Source organism: Coregonus lavaretus (assembly GCF_964263955.1).
Source record: "Coregonus lavaretus genome assembly, chromosome: 17".
In the NCBI taxonomy this organism is placed as follows: domain Eukaryota; kingdom Metazoa; phylum Chordata; class Actinopteri; order Salmoniformes; family Salmonidae; genus Coregonus; species Coregonus lavaretus.
Genome location: NC_140004.1, coordinates 10,230,654 through 10,246,572, shown reverse-complemented (window position 1 = coordinate 10,246,572; position 15,919 = coordinate 10,230,654). Strand labels below are relative to the sequence as shown.

At 41.8% G+C, this 15,919-nt stretch overlaps 1 pseudogene across 1 annotated transcript in view; it reads right to left on the bottom strand.

Moving 5' to 3' along the window:
• LOC311145017 (unconventional myosin-Ih-like) overlaps positions 1-15,679 on the bottom strand; it is a 53,150-nt pseudogene extending 37,471 nt beyond the window's left edge. The window contains exons 1-11 of the transcript in view: positions 15,554-15,679; positions 15,262-15,377; positions 12,410-12,608; positions 12,116-12,196; positions 11,542-11,721; positions 11,278-11,376; positions 10,974-11,087; positions 10,798-10,869; positions 10,517-10,636; positions 10,351-10,418; positions 10,150-10,255 (exon numbers count right to left, since the gene is read on the bottom strand). The product of the transcript in view is annotated as an unconventional myosin-Ih-like (transcript). The remainder of the gene's footprint in view (positions 1-10,149; positions 10,256-10,350; positions 10,419-10,516; positions 10,637-10,797; positions 10,870-10,973; positions 11,088-11,277; positions 11,377-11,541; positions 11,722-12,115; positions 12,197-12,409; positions 12,609-15,261; positions 15,378-15,553) is intronic.
• Between the last annotated feature and the right edge of the window lie 240 nt (positions 15,680-15,919).

Here is a 15,919-nt window from a genome sequence, read left to right as displayed (position 1 = left end):
TACATACATACATACATACATACATACATACATACATACATACATACATACATACATACATACATACATACACATACATACATACATACATATACATATCCTTTAAAAATATATATATATTTCCCTTCATTACTTTCCAACCCCACCACCCCTTCCCTAATTGGAGTAAACTAGTGAACAACAATGCTTAGGCCTCTACTTCCAGCTTATACATACTATATACATTTTATGGACACAGTCAATTTTACAATAATTATATTTTGTTTGTTTTTACTCCTGAACTTCCTCTACCCTCAACCTCTCTGATAATTTTCATGATGTCCATCCGGTTTGCTTCTATATGCCATATCTTTCTAACTGTGCTCTTTCACAAAAGCTCTCAGATCACCCAGTAATGTTATCTGCAGGGTTAGCTCCAGGTAGATATTGCAATCCTTTAGTCATTCCTGGACCTGTGTCCAAAAACAAGCTACAAATGGACAGTACCAAAACAAATGATCTAATGATTCTGTCTCTTCGCAGCAATATCTGCAAAGCTGGGAAGATCGTTTCCCCCATATAAATAACATTCTATTGGTAGCAATAATTTTATCTAATAATTTACATTTAAAAATTCTAAGTTTTGAATCCGGCGTCGTTTTGCGTATCAGTTCATAAACACTATGCCATGGGATCGGTACGTCAAAAATCTCTTCCCAACTATTTTTCAATCTATATGGGACGGCTGTCCTTACTTTTTCCCCATTCTACTTTCCTCTTCCAAAAATGACTTGTGTTATTCACAAAGTAGATGTCCTAACCGACTTGCCAAAACTATAGTTTGTTAACAAGACATGTGTGTAGTTGTTGAAAAACAAGTTTTAATGACTCCAACCTAAGTGTATGTAAACTTCCAACTTCAACTGTATCAGCCACTGAAGCTGAAATTGAATCTGATCAGCCTGTCAGGAATGGAGCTTACCCACTGTAAATTGTAATATTATCCACAAAACATGAAATGTCCCTTATAATTATATATCAGTTATGGAAGCTAACAACCAGGATAGATAACAAGCTAGCTAGCTAACAAGACTACCTAGCTAACAACCAGGATAGATAACAAGCTAGCTAGCTAACAAGACTACCTTGCTAACAACCAGGATAGATAACAAGCTAGCTAGCTAACAAGACTACCTAGCTAACAAGACTACCTAGCTAACAAGACTAGCCAAGTTAGCTGTGTTGTTCCGTGCATGCAATTGGCTGTGGTCTTGGGGGCGACATTCAGCCTGGGAGACAGTGCTGCCTGTCAGGCATCTCTCCGATTTGGACCTCCCGTACATACCTACACCTACGCTATGGTAACAAGACGTAGGCCTCCTTATTGTCCCTAGAATTTCTAAGCAAACAGCTGGAGGCAGGGCTTTCCCCCATAGAGCTACATTTTTATGGAATGGTCTGCCTATCCATGCGAGAGACACAAACTCGGTCTCAACCTTTAAGTCTTTACTGAAGACTCATCTCTTCAGTAGGTCCTATGATTGAGTGTAGTCTGGCCCAGGGGTGCGAAGGTGAACGGCAAAGCACTGGAATGACGAACCGCCCTTGCTGTCTCTGCCTGGCCGGCTCCCCTCTCTCCACTGGGATAATCTACCTCTGAAGCTATTACGGGGGCTGAGTCACTGGCTTACTAATGCTCTTCCATGCCGTCCCTAGGAGGGGTGCGTCACGTCGTGCCAGGCTTTTTTGCGCTATACTCGACTTGATTGGGTTGAGTCACTGACGTGCTCTTTCTGTCCAGTCTTGCACCCCCTCGGGGTCGTGCAGTGGAGGAGATCTTCGTGGGCTATACTCAGCCTTGTCTCAGGGTAGTAAGTTGGTGGTCTGTTGATATCCCTCTAGTGGTGTGGGGGCTGTGCTTTGGCAAAGTGGGTGGGGTTATATCCTGCCTGGTTGGCCCTGTCCGGGGATATCGTCGGATGGGGCCACAGTGTCCCCCGACCCCCCTGTCTCAGCCTCCAGTATCTATGCTGTAATAGTCTACTGTATGTGCCGGGGGCTAGGGTCAGTGTGTTATAACTGGTGTAATTCTCCTGTCTTATCTGGTGTCTTGTGTGAATTTAAGTATTCTCCCTCTAATTCTCTCTCCCTCTCTCCCTCCCCTCCCAGAGGATCTGAGCCCTAGGACCATGCCTCAGGACTACCTGGCCTGATGAGTCCTGGCTGTCCAGTTTCAACTGTTCTGCCAGCGGTTATAGAACACTGACCTGTTCACCGGACGTGCTCCCTCTCTCTCTCTTTCTCTCTCTCTCTCTCTCTACTGCACCTGCTGTCTCGACCTCTGAATGCTTGGCTATGAAAAGCCAACTGACATTTACTCCTGAGGTGCTGACCTGTTGCACCCTGTATAACCACTGTGATTATTATTTGACCCTGCAGGTCATCTATGAACGTTTGAACATCTTGAAGAACAATCTGGCCTTAATGGCCATGTACTCTTATAATCTCCACCCGGCACAGCCAGAAGAGGACTGGCCACCCCTCAGAGCCAGGTACCTCTCTAGGTTTCCTCCCAGGTTCAAGTCGCTCTGGATAAGAGCGTCTGCTAAATGACTGAAATGAAATGAAATGAGTTTCCTGCCTTTCTAGGGAGTTTTTCCTAGCCACCATGCTTCTACATCTGTATTGTTTGCTGTTTGGGGTTTTAGGCTGGGTTTCTGCATAAGCAGTTTGTGACATCTGCTGATATACAAATTGCTTTATAAATACATTTGATAGAAATTTGATTGATCGTTCAGGGTTTAAATGCCCCACTAGCACATTGCAATCAATGAAGCCACAGGGCTTCTTGATGAGGTGGTTATTGTGCATCTGAACAAATTAATGGATGATGCGTGGTACTTTTGATTATCTCGTGATCTCGACAAAATGAATTTTGATATGTCGTGATCACAACAAATCTCGGGATCTTTTGTTACTTAGTGATCATGAGATAAATAAGTTGTAATCTTGACATAACAAGTTAATAATTGTTTTAGTCATATGCCCTCTCTGGACTTCCGTAGCGACAAGTATTGTAGTTCATTGTAACAACTCATAGTTACACTGTAATAATATGTAACTGGTGGTAATTGCAGTCCACAATTACAGAGGTGTAACAACTAATGCTTGTTACCATGCTTGTTCCCACTAAATTCACCAATTTAGTGTTTCCAATTCAGTAACAACTGTCACAAGGTTGTAACGTCTTGTGGACAGATGCGCTGGATGTCCAAGATTAGAAAGGTTGGAGGCTCAATAGGCTCTAATTTTCTTCCCGTTAATGCGCACTCTTCAAAATCTCCACTCAATGTTGTTGCTACCAGTTGCCTGCCAAAAGTTTATCATCTGGGTTAACTTGGTTGAGTTTACAAAAACAGATCAGATATCATGTGCATTCGGAAAGGGTTCAGACCCATTGACTTTTTCCACATTTTATTACGTTACAGCCTTGTTCTAAAATTGATTAAATATATATTTTTCCTCATCAATCTACACACAATATCCCATAACAACAAAGCAAAACGAGGTCTTTAGAAATGTTTGCAAATGTATAAAAAATACAAAACTGAAATATCACATTTAAATAAGTATTCAGACCCTTTACTCAGTACTTTGTTGAAGCACCTTTGGCAGCGATTACAGCCTTGAGTCTTCTTGGGTATGACGCTACAAGCTTGGCACACCTGTATTTGGGGAGTTTCTACCATTCTTCTCTGCAGATCCTCTCAAGCTTTGTCAGGTTGGATGGGGAGCGTCACTGCACAGTTATTTTCAGGTCTCTCCAGAGATATTTGATAGGGTTAAAGTCCTGGCTCTGGCTGGGCCACTCAAGGACATTCAGAGACTTGTCCCGAAGCCGCTCCTGCGTTGTCTTGGCTGTGTCCTTAGGGTCATTATCCTGTTGGAATGTTCGTCCCAGCCTGAGCGCTCGGGGGCAGGTTTTCATCAAGGATCTCTCTGTACTTTGCTCCGTTCATCTTCCCTCGATCCTGACTAGTCTCCCAGTCCCTGCCACTGAAAAACATCCCCACAGCATGATGCTGCCACCACCATGCTTCACCGATGTTATGGTGCCAGGTATCCTCCAGACGTGCCGCTTGGCATTCAGGCCTAAGAGTTCAATCTTTGTTTCATCAAACCAAAGAATCTTATTTCTCATGGTCTGAGAGTCTTTAGATGCATTTTGGCAAACTCCAAGCGGGCTTTCACGTGCCTTTTACTGAGGAGTGGCTTCCGTCTGACCACTCTACCATAAAGGCTTGATTGGTGGAGTGCTCCAGAAATGGTTGTCCTTCTGGAAGGTTCTCCCATCTCCACAGAGGAACTTTGGAGCGGTGTCAGAGTGACCATCGGGTTCTTGGTCACCTCCCTGACTAAAGCCCTTCTCCCCCGATTGCTCAGTTTGGCCAGGCGGCTAGCTCTAGGAAGAGTCCTGGTGGTTCCAAACTTCTTCCATTTAAGAATGATGGAGGCCACTGTGTTCTTCAATGCTGCAGAATTGTTTTGGTAGCCTTCCCCAGATCTGTGCCTCGACACAATCCTGTCTCGGAGCTCTACGGACAATTCCTTCGACCTCATGGCTTGGTTTTTTGCTCTGACATGCACTGTCAACTGTGGGACCTTATATAGACAGGTGTGTGCCTTTCCAAATCATGTCCAATCAATTGAATGTACCACAGGTGGACTCCAATCAAGTTGTAGAATCATCTCAAGGATGATCAATGGAAACAGGATGCACCTGAGCTCAATTTCGAGTCTCATAGCAAAGGGTCTGAATACTTACGTAAATAAGGTATTTCTGTAGTTTTAATACATTTGCAAACATTTCTAAAAATCTGTTTTCGCTTTGTCATTATGGGGTATTGTGTATAGATTGATGAGGAGTTTTATTTATTTAATCCATTTTAGAATAAGGCTGTAACGTAACAAAATCTTGAAAAAGTAAAGGGTTCTGAATACTTTCTGAATGGACTGTAGGTCAACCTCACTGACTGGAGTCTACCATTCGGGTGTCATCCCAGATTATTTAAAAAAAAATGTACTCATTATTAATGTGTATGCTCCCATTATGACAACCTGAACCTCCTTGCCATGCAAGTGGGAGGATAAACCCACTAGTACATCACAGAGTACATGTACTATCTGCATAAATACAATGTAATTACTAGGTGTTACACAGGATTTACCTTGGTAAAATGAAGTGTATCTTGAGGGGTACTTACTTGTAATGAATGTGTAGTTATAAAGTACATTACCCACCCTAACAGCCTGGCCTTCATTTTAAAGCTTCTGGAATTATCCAATATCACTATATCATGGATTCTTGTTGAGAGCATTTTTGGAAATAGAAATGTAGTCAATTCTTGAAAAGCTTTTCTTACTTTGAGAAAAAAAGGAGTAGTCTTTTGTAGTTGGGAATAGTAATCTCCAGGTGTCCTGTAAATTATTTGTAGAGATACAAATGTTTAGCCTCTTTGGAGGTTCCTTGAATGTGCCTTTTTTATTGCTACGTCTGCCAATCTTATCGAATGCATGATTTAGGTCACCTGCTAAAATAATAGTTCCTTTCTGGATTTAATCTAATATAGCTTGAATTCTATCTAAAAACACCAGATTTGCCCCTGTGTATATATTTCACCATATAAGGTACAATTCAAAATTATAAAAATTGCCTTCTTGGTCCATGTGCTGGGATATACGGGAAAAGGGTGTATTCTTATTTATCAGGATGCCTACACTTCTGCTGTTACTACAGTAGGTGGCAGTACAGGCCTCTCCAACCCAGCTCCTCTTTAAATATTCAATTTCTCCTTTTTTGAAATGTAACTCTTGCAGGAAAACCTAATCTGCTGACAATGTCTTTAAGTGTTCAAGAACCATATGCTTTTTTTATCATGGCGCCCGTGCACATTCCATGTAATAAGTTGGATTTTGTTGGTCCTGTATAAAAAAAGTTAACCTTCCTTGGCTGTTCCGTATATCATTAAAGAACCAGATAAAACATTTGAGCAGACATGTCATATGAGGGTGGTGGGCATTCCATGAAATGGGAGAGTCATAGTATTAATACATAGTTATTGTATACATCGCACTGCTTTGCTTTATCTTGGCCAGGTCGCAGTTGTAAATGAGAACTTGTTCTCAACTGGCTTACCTGGTTAAATAAAGGTTAAATAAAAAATAAAAAATACATTACATATATAAAGCATGTGAGCTGAGTGGACACTTAACAGAAAACGTACAAAAAACATAAAGCAAAGTACTTCTTTGTACTTTGAGGCACTATGCCTTTTTAGGGCTTTTAAGGTTCAACTCCTCTGTACCAAAAGTCTTCGGATTATGTCATTGTACATACATTGGAGAAAGACTGCCACTTAAGTATTGTGGTCAGTTTGTATTACCTTGTAAATTAAATTAAAATATAGTGGCTGGTGGGGGTCTACTTGGGGAGAGTGGGTCCACCAAGAGACTGACATGAAATGAGTGGAGGCCCCACACATACTTCAGAGAAGTGTCTGATGCCCTCCCAGTCACTCTGTCCCAATCCCCCGGATAGAGCCCCTCTCCACTCTCACCAATAACCACCATTGATTCTGAGCTATAATGACAAACAAGGAATAATAATGACTCGACATCTCCTAATCTGTCCAGAACGCTTACTCATTTCACAAAAATAAATGTACATTGTAGTATCGTTAAATCCTTCCTTCTCTCTCTCCCAAGCCAAACCTATCCCTCTCCCCCTCCCTCTCCCTGTTTTCTCCCCGCTTTACCCCACCCAAGCCAAGCTTGTCCCAACCTTCCATCCTTGCCCACCCAAGCCAAGCTTGTACTAACCTCCCATACTTTCCCACCGAAGGCAAGCTTGTCCTAACCTCCCATCTTTTCCCACCCTCCCTACCTCTCAGCCACACTTACACCCATCCATCCATCCATCCATCGACTTATTCATCCATTCTCATTCATTCCTGCCCAACATATACCCTATGCATCCACACACCCATTCTCTCCCACCCTCCTACACATTCTTATTCACCATCCCTCACGCTTCCCTCACACTTCCATTCATATAAACAAACACACACACACACATACATGGGCTCCCGAGTGGCGCAGCGGTCTAAGGCACTGCATCTCAGTGCTTGAGGCGTCACTACAGACCCCCTGGTTCGATTCCAGGCTGTATCACAACCGGCCATGATTGGGAGTCCCATAGGGCGGCGCCCAATTGGCCCAGCGTCGTCCGGGTTTGGCCGGTGTAGGCCGTCATTGTAAATAAGAATGTATTCTTAACTGACTTGCCTAGTTAAATAAAGGTTAAATAAAATAAAAAATACACACACACACCTACACAAACGCACACACACATCCATAGAACAGTTATTGACATACATGCTATATTTCCCCCTTTGAATTGTATTTTCAGTGTCCATGTAGCCCATTGGCATCGGTTACTTCTATCATTACTTCATAGAGAAGAACAGTTATTTGGGGAAAGTAAAGTATAGTGTCACGCCCTGGCTCTGGGGACTCTAGTATGTTGAGCCAGGGTGTGAGTTTTCATTTGTTTTTCGTTCTAGTTTTGTAGTTCTATGTTGGCCAGTGTGGTTCTCAATCAGAGGCAACGTGTATCAGCTGTTGCTTGTTGTCTCTGATTGGGAACCATACTTAAGCAGCCAGTTTTCCCACAGTGTTTGTGGGATCTTGTTCCTGTGTAGGTTTGTGTTTTGCACCTTTGGACGTCACGTATCGATTTGTTGTTTTTGTTCGTGTAATCATTATTTAATAAATATGTTCACCTTCCACGCTGCGCCTTGGTCCTCTGTATCTGACGATCGTGACATATAGATTGTATTGGGGGGAGGAGGAAAGGATATGGTCTCAACTTACGCCTAGTGCGCTTATCATTTTCTTCCTACTTCGTCCGCTTCTCAGAGCAGGGGGCTCTCCTCCTTCAACTGGGAAGGTTTCTGGGAAGGTTTCTTGTAGCTTAAGGCTTCATCAGCACTTGTGAATTCCATCCTTTGCGTTCCCTTCCATACCCACAGCACTGCTGAGAACGGAGCTGCGACAATCCCCTTTTCCTCCAGTGACTGTCTGATCGGAATGTATTCCTTGCGTCTCTCTCTCAGCTTAGCAGACAGGTCCTGGACGAATCCAATGGACCAGCCGTAGATTTTGATCTCCTTTCCCCACTGTGACCTCAGAATGTTTATTTTGGTTTGATAGTTCCACAGTTTGAAGATCACCATGCGTGGGTATTTAGTGTTCTTTTGTTTCACGCCGATCTGATGGCATCGTTCCAGATCTTCTTGTGATATATCCACGTCAAGTTCCTCTGATATCAGTTTGACCATGTAGCTGGAATGGTCTCCTTCTTCCTCGTCTTCCGGTAAGGACAATATTCTCATGTTGTTTCATCTCATTATATTTTCTTGCTGGTCCAATTCATCTTCTAACGTTTGCAACTTTGTTTCCAAAAGGCTAATTTTGTTATCTTGTTCATTCATGCACACGCCTTGTTTGTGCGTGTCTGACACGATAGCCTCTACTTTCTTTTCGAGCAAATCTACTTTTGTAATAACAGATTGTAGCAGTTTGTTTTGGTGTGCATTGAGAGCATTTGAGCTATCCTGGATAGCTATCCTGGATAGCCTTTAACTGTTCATTACTCTCATTTGCGTCTCCAAGTTGCTCCTTGTCTTTTCCTCTGGGGGAAGCCATGGCTTGTTTGATTCGTGTCACCACGCCGCTTTACCAACTGATTGGTTCGCTGTTGTACGTAACTGATCGCTCTCACTCTCCCAGTTACTTGGGGATATGTTGATTTATCGATTATAGAGGCTTGCTTTAAACATTGTTGTCTGGTTTCTACATATAACCACAGTTTTCTCGGTACAAAACAGAGTTACTCCCTCCCCATGCGTCCTATCAGTACACGCTGTTTGGGGCAAATCCAGCACAATACTGAGTACCACTCTTCATATTTTCAAGCATGGTGGTGGCTGCATCATGTTATGGAAATGCTCGTCATCGGCAAGGACTAGGGAGTTTTTTGGGGAGAAAAATAAACAGAATAGAGCTAAGCACAGGCGAAATCCTAGAGGAAAACCTGGTTCAGTCTGCTTTCCAACAGACACTGGGAGACAAATTCATCTTTCTCCAGGACAATAACCTGAAACACAATGCCAAATATAGACTGGAGTTGCTTACCACTGGAGTTTCTTCCACTTTGATATTAGAGTTTTTTATGTAGATCTTTGAGAAAAAAAAAGACAGTTCAATCCATTTTAATCCCAATTTGTAACACAACAAAATGTGAAAAAGTCAAGGGGTGTGAATACTTTCTGAAGGCACTGTATTTTTTTAATTAACTTGTAGAATTCCATTTGAAATCAACCAAAGCTTGAAACCCTAGGCCTATAGGTATTGTCTAGTTTTATTTGAGTCCTGGGTTGAATTTAAACAATAGCTGTTGATTACTTCCCAAATGCTACATAGGCCTAAATTGCATCATTGATGATATATGATTGAAGTATGGTTATATTTAATTTGCTCTGTTGAACCTATCTTTTAGAATTACTTACATAGCAACAGTGAATCTATTAAGTGGAGACTTGTTTAAAGCCCTGGATGGGAGACCAAAGGGATAGCTGTAGATGGATCAACTCTCCAGTAGGAGTTGCTGCTCAGTATAGTTTTTTTTCTTCTTATAGTGGATATTACGTTGAAGATCTGACATTGTTTCAAAGGTACAAATTCAACATATTTTATACAAGGTTTGTCTGTGTTGAAAATTGGTTATCACAATGACATAATCCTGTGGGTGAAATTTCACCTTCAAAACAACAGTTGAAACTGCAACAGGTTGATGACTTTTTAAAAATACAATGTATTTTCCTCGTAGATGCCACGTCACAATACGTTGCAAATTATGCTGAAACAACGTTGATTTAACCAGTTTGTGCCCAGTGGGAAGGCATTGCAGGATGCAACAATAACTATAATGCCAAAGTAATACTATGACAAGGTAAAAATGCCATATTACACATGTTGCCTAAATAGAACTGAATAGAAACTAATAGAATAGAATAGATAAATATTGATGTGTGGGTAAATTACATTTACCCCAATGCTCTCTTCTTCATACTCCTCCTGCTCCGATTTTAATGTCAGCTGGATAAAAAGCTGCTGCAGTTTCTCGTTGCAGTAGTTTATACAGAACTGTTCAAAACTGGAATTGACAGACAACAGATTTCAATTGAAGTGCACATTAAAATGTAGCCCAATAGTTTTCTACAATGTGCTGCACAACTTAGTTCCACCTACCTGTTGACATAGAAAACCTCAAAGCCATATATGTCTAGGAGACCAATTACTGTCTTCCTTGATGAGTCCTGTCGAAAAGATTTCAGGAAACTGTGGTCATTCACACGGATCAACAATGCTCCTGTTTTATCTTGACATGTACTTTTCACTTACTGTATGTGCTAACCTTATTCTCCATGGACTCATTGATTTTATTGACCAGCCAGGTAAAGGTGCGTCCATAGATGGCTTTGGCCAGGGCATCTCTGGCATAGATGGCATGGTCCACTGTGAACGGGCTGAGCACCTGGATGGTGATGAAAAAGAAGGTACACAAACTACCTGACCTGACAAGTGAGTTATGTTAGAAATGTCTATTATTAGTGAGTGTAGTCCCTGCCTTCTCTCTTCACATTCATTCATTAATTCATTCATGTATTAATTCATCACTCCTCTTCTCCTTCTCACCTCATCTGTTTTGGCCTCAATCTTCCTGGATGTCAGCCCCTCCTGCAGCACTTGAACATTGACGCCCAGCAACTGCAGATGATCACACACAACACAAAGTTAGCAAAGTGCAGGGACTGTGGTCTGCAAAGCATTGGCATGGTGTTGTGGAGTGTCTAAGGACTGACAAGGCTTACTGTTGACACCCAGCGGAGCTCTGCATTGTTGTTCAACGTGGCGTAGCCTTTGCTGTCAGGCTCAAACGGCACGTTCCCTAAGTGGAGGACGCTTGCTATGATCCCAAACAGGTGCTGTGGAGAATGGAGACGTGGGGGTTAGGGTTAGGGTTGAGGTGGTGGCCAGCTGTGTGTAAGCAGCTCCCCTCTAAAACACATAAAGCAAAATGATGTACAGCATAGTAGTGCACAGTATAGTACAATAAGCAATTAAATGAATGTCATCACAAAAGCTGTTTCCACAAACAGTGTGACAGCAACTCACTTGTATGTCACTCTCGTCAAAGTCGATGACAGACAGGGCGTTTCTCACTGTCTTCCAGTCATTCTTGTCATTGATTGAGGTCACGTTGGCACACTCGCCCTTTTTGAGAGAGGGAGTCAACATTAGAGTGGCACCCATGCATGGCACCCACCAGTTGGCCTAGCTCTAGCTAGCCCGTCAGCGGACTACAGTGGTTGCCCATGCATGCACCAGTTAGCCTAGTCCGAGCTAGCACATCAGTTGAACCACAGTGGTAGCCCATACTTGCACCAGGTAGCTGTAGTGCTGGCAGTTGCTCTCGAGGCCTAGCTGATGCAGCAGGTCTTCCTCTCCTCCCTTCACCAGCTGGTAGAAGATGTGGAAGTTCCTCTCTCCGTGGTTCTGGTGGACCACTCTGGACTTCTCCAGCAGGTAGCTCAGGATGTGGCCCCCCACGGCATCCCCCTGAGAGTGCCGAACATGTGGCAATGATCAATGATCAAATTAGCCTCAACAAACTGCTTAGCAGACCTGGACCTGTATTCACAAATCGTCTCAGAGTAGGAGTGCTGATCGAGGATCAGGTCACCCCTTCTTATTCAATATAATGGCAAAACGGATCCTAGATCAGCACTCCTACTCTATTCACAAGCTTTGTGAATATGGGCCCTGGGTTGAAATAGTATTGGTATTCTTTTTCATCTTTTGAGCCTTTGGTTGAGCCTGTCTAGAGTGCCAGATGGGTGGGGATTGCAATTTATCTCCATTGCACAATCAAGCACAGCAAAATTATTTGAAAGAAACAATACCCTGGTATGTCTTCTGCTTACGTCAGCCCACAGTCTCCATCCATCCTTACCTGGATGTCAAACTGGATATCCATGTACTTCCCGAAGCGGCTAGAGTTGTCATTCTTCAGTGTTTTGGAGTTGCCGAAAGCCTGTGGAGGAAACACAAAGGTGTTAGTCACTGAGAGGTTCACTACTATGTAATCCAGGGTGTGTGATAGCCTGGTCCCAGATCTGTTTGTACTATATAGCCATGATGACAATGACCATAGCACAGCACAATGGCGAGACAGCACAAACAGATCTGGGACAAGATCTGACCAGATGTGTGATAATAGTGAATGATGGGAACTGTCCGATCAGACCTCCAGCACAGGGTTGGACACCAGCATCCGGTCTCTGACGCTGTCCAATAGGGTGGTACTTGGGCAGCTCACAGCGTAGTACTGCAGGATCTTTTTGGAAGCCTCTGTCTTGCCGGCACCACTCTCCCCAGAGATGAGGATGAAGTGGTTGTTGGCCTCAGTCAGCATGGTGTGGTAGGCATTGTCCGCCAGGGCATAACTACAGAAATATAGTGTTTCAAGTGAAATGCATGTTCACATTCCACATTTCAAATTTCTTCACCGATGCTAGGCCAGAAAATGATGATAATAATGGTATATGCTGCTCCCATGCTTTAGTCCTGGACCCACCTATGGTATTTTGTCAGACAGCCGTATAAGCACTGTATAAATATTGTATATGGGTGATTCTACAGAAGTGGTGCAAATTGCAGTCCCACCCCAAAAAAACTATTTAACAAAACAGTTAAGTCTCCAAACGTCTGACATTTATTTACATCATGATATGTTCTAATTCAATCCAAGGCAATAATAAACATATTGTTAAATTAACATAGTACAAAGTCATTGTTTATACACCTATATCTATTGAGAGGTAGTTGTCCCAAACCCTGACTCCTAAACTACATGTTTGAAAATAAAGCTATTAATGATTTTACATTTGTTTTAACACTATTACTTCAGTAGAACATCTCGAGTTGTTCTATTATTACATTGAAAGATACTGATCTAATAAGTAGTTTTGTTCTTTTTTAAACGTCATTCTCAAAAAAATGCTGTCCCACCTTTTGATGTCACTACCGAAACACACATTAAAATACTGTAATATGAATGTGCCTTAAGCCACACCCCTACAAATATCACCAGGTGATGGAATTGCACCCCTCTCCAGCATGGCCACATGGTGAGTAGTCTGTCTGCAAACATTTTGGAGAAAATGTGTGAGCAAGTTGGTAAATCTTCATGTATTTTCCCTACCAAACATCTATATCAAGAAATATGTCATGTATGGTTTTGTTACTAAAATATATGTTTGCTGGGATGTACATCTGTCCAAATGAAAGATAGCCAGCCATATGTTAGCTATGGGTATTCCCTGTGTACATGTGTTTTGTTCTAGTAGAAATACATCTATAACATGTACTGTTCTATCCTATAATTCATTTGATATTATGACATCTAGTGGCCCTTTTGGGTACTTCAGATTACCACAGGTGTCTGCAATTACCTCTGGCTCGCTGTGTGGCCTTATCTGACCCACTATCTTTTAATTAAAGCTCAGCTATAATTTAAATACATTTGCATCTGACTGGAAGTGTGCTGATACTTTTTCCTATTTCTTCAGCTATGGGGATTCCAAAATAAGTCAAAAAAGAGGACCACCATGTGGGTAGTGGGCAAGTGCACACTTCAGGAAAAGGTGTCAAGTATTGAGATGCATAGCCAGCAGGGGGGCTCCAGCCATCCAAGAGCCCAAACATTGACATCTATTATGTGCTATACTGTACTGTGCTCTACTGTACCCTACTCTACTGTACTCTACTCTACTGTACTGTACTGTACTCTACTGTACTGTACTGTGTTCTACTATACTCTACTGTACTCTACTCTACTGTACTCTACTCTACTCTACTCTACTGTACTGTACTGTACTCTACTGTACTGTACTGTGTTCTACTATACTCTACTGTACTCTACTCTACTGTACTCTACTCTACTCTACTCTACTGTACTGTACTGTACTCTACTGTACTGTACTGTGTTCTACTATACTCTACTGTACTCTACTCTACTGTACTCTACTCTACTCTACTCTACTGTACTGTACTGTGTTCTACTATACTATACTGTACTGTACCCTACTCTACTGTACTGTACTGTACTGTATTCGAGTTTACTCTAATTGAGTTTCTTACAAATGAAGAAAGGGCCCATGGACTCTTGATTTACTGGTCTTGGTCTTGAAACCACTCAAGACCACATAAATTCGGTCTTTAACTTGTAATGGTTTCAACTCACTGGGTCTGGGTCTGGATCTTGGGATAAATCTTGGTCTTGGCTTCCGGATATTACTTTAGTCTTTGGTTTACAAACCATAGGCATCCCAATTTGATGCTCAATTTGATGCTCTCTGATCATTGGCTGATCACTCCCAAGCCATAGGAAGTCCCACCCAGTTGACTACTTTTAAATGGTGGAAGCCCTCAATGGCAGTGTCTATATTAAATGAGTTATAGCCATCTACAGTCCTCCATTTATCTCTATGAGTGACACTTGACACTGAAACACCTGTTATTTTGTCAAAATAAAGATAGGTAAAGTGATCATTTAAACATCTAACAACATAATTAATTAGATGCATAAGTAATTCAATCAATCAACAAGTTTCAGATTCATACAATCAACATTGAACATTTTAAAGACAACAATATAAATCATATTTCTCTAAATTCTATTTAAAGGTTTTAAAAATCCGTTTAAAAATCATGTTTTGACTATTTTGTTAATTTGGTATGCAAATAACATTTCTAAAAACGAATATGTAATAGAAGGCTAATCGAAATTGTCACTACTGTGCATGGTTCTCCCTTCATTGCAGATGTTTCACTGTGTTTCGGTAGTGACCAATTTAGTGCGGTGATAAGGAATTCAGGGAATATTTCATATATGCAATACAAACAAAGTGTGTGAGTAGTATATAATTCAACCCCCAATTTGCACCCCTTCTGTAGAATGACCAGTATATCATGTGTGGGCTTATCCCGTGGTTTGGCATTTCCTCTCACAAGTGACAACCAAAAAGATTTTAACATGCAAATAGACATGCAAAAACACATACACACACATTGGCGTGCTAATTATATGACACTCACATATGCGGTGGAAGCTCAAAAAAGTTGACACCCATGTATATATCCATCAGTTTTTTACTGTAGATATCCAACTCTTTGTAGGGGTTCACAGACACTAGCAGAGTGCCTATATAGGTCTTAATGTGAAGAAAAAACTGGTTAATATCTGTAAGTTGATAGTTCCCAGAATGTTGTTTATAATATATATTTCCTTAAACTATTGCAACAAGTAGGGTCTGCAAGTGGTGTCATTATACATCATGCTATGTGTGTTATGTAATGTTGGTACTAAGTCGACCACTTCCAAACTCACATAGATGAGGTCCTCACTGAAGCGTTTCTTCAGGTTGTCTAGGAAAGCAGTCTCGCTGGTGTGGGCGTCCAGCAGGACAAAGTCCTGGATCCCCACGCGGTCTCGGGCGGTCAGAGCCCCCTCCATGGCCAGCTGACCCTGGGCACGCCCCTGCAGCCAAGCACACAGCAATAACACTTGATTTGAAGGGTACCTACATAAGGACTTGAAGAAGATAAGCATTTCATAAATGTATTATGAACTGCTTTTGAATGAATTTTATGGATATTTTTATGTAGTTATGTAGTCCTTATGTAGTTCTACATTCTTTAACAGACATGCATCCAAACAAAGTGAATGGATGAGAAGGATGACTTTAAGAGGCTA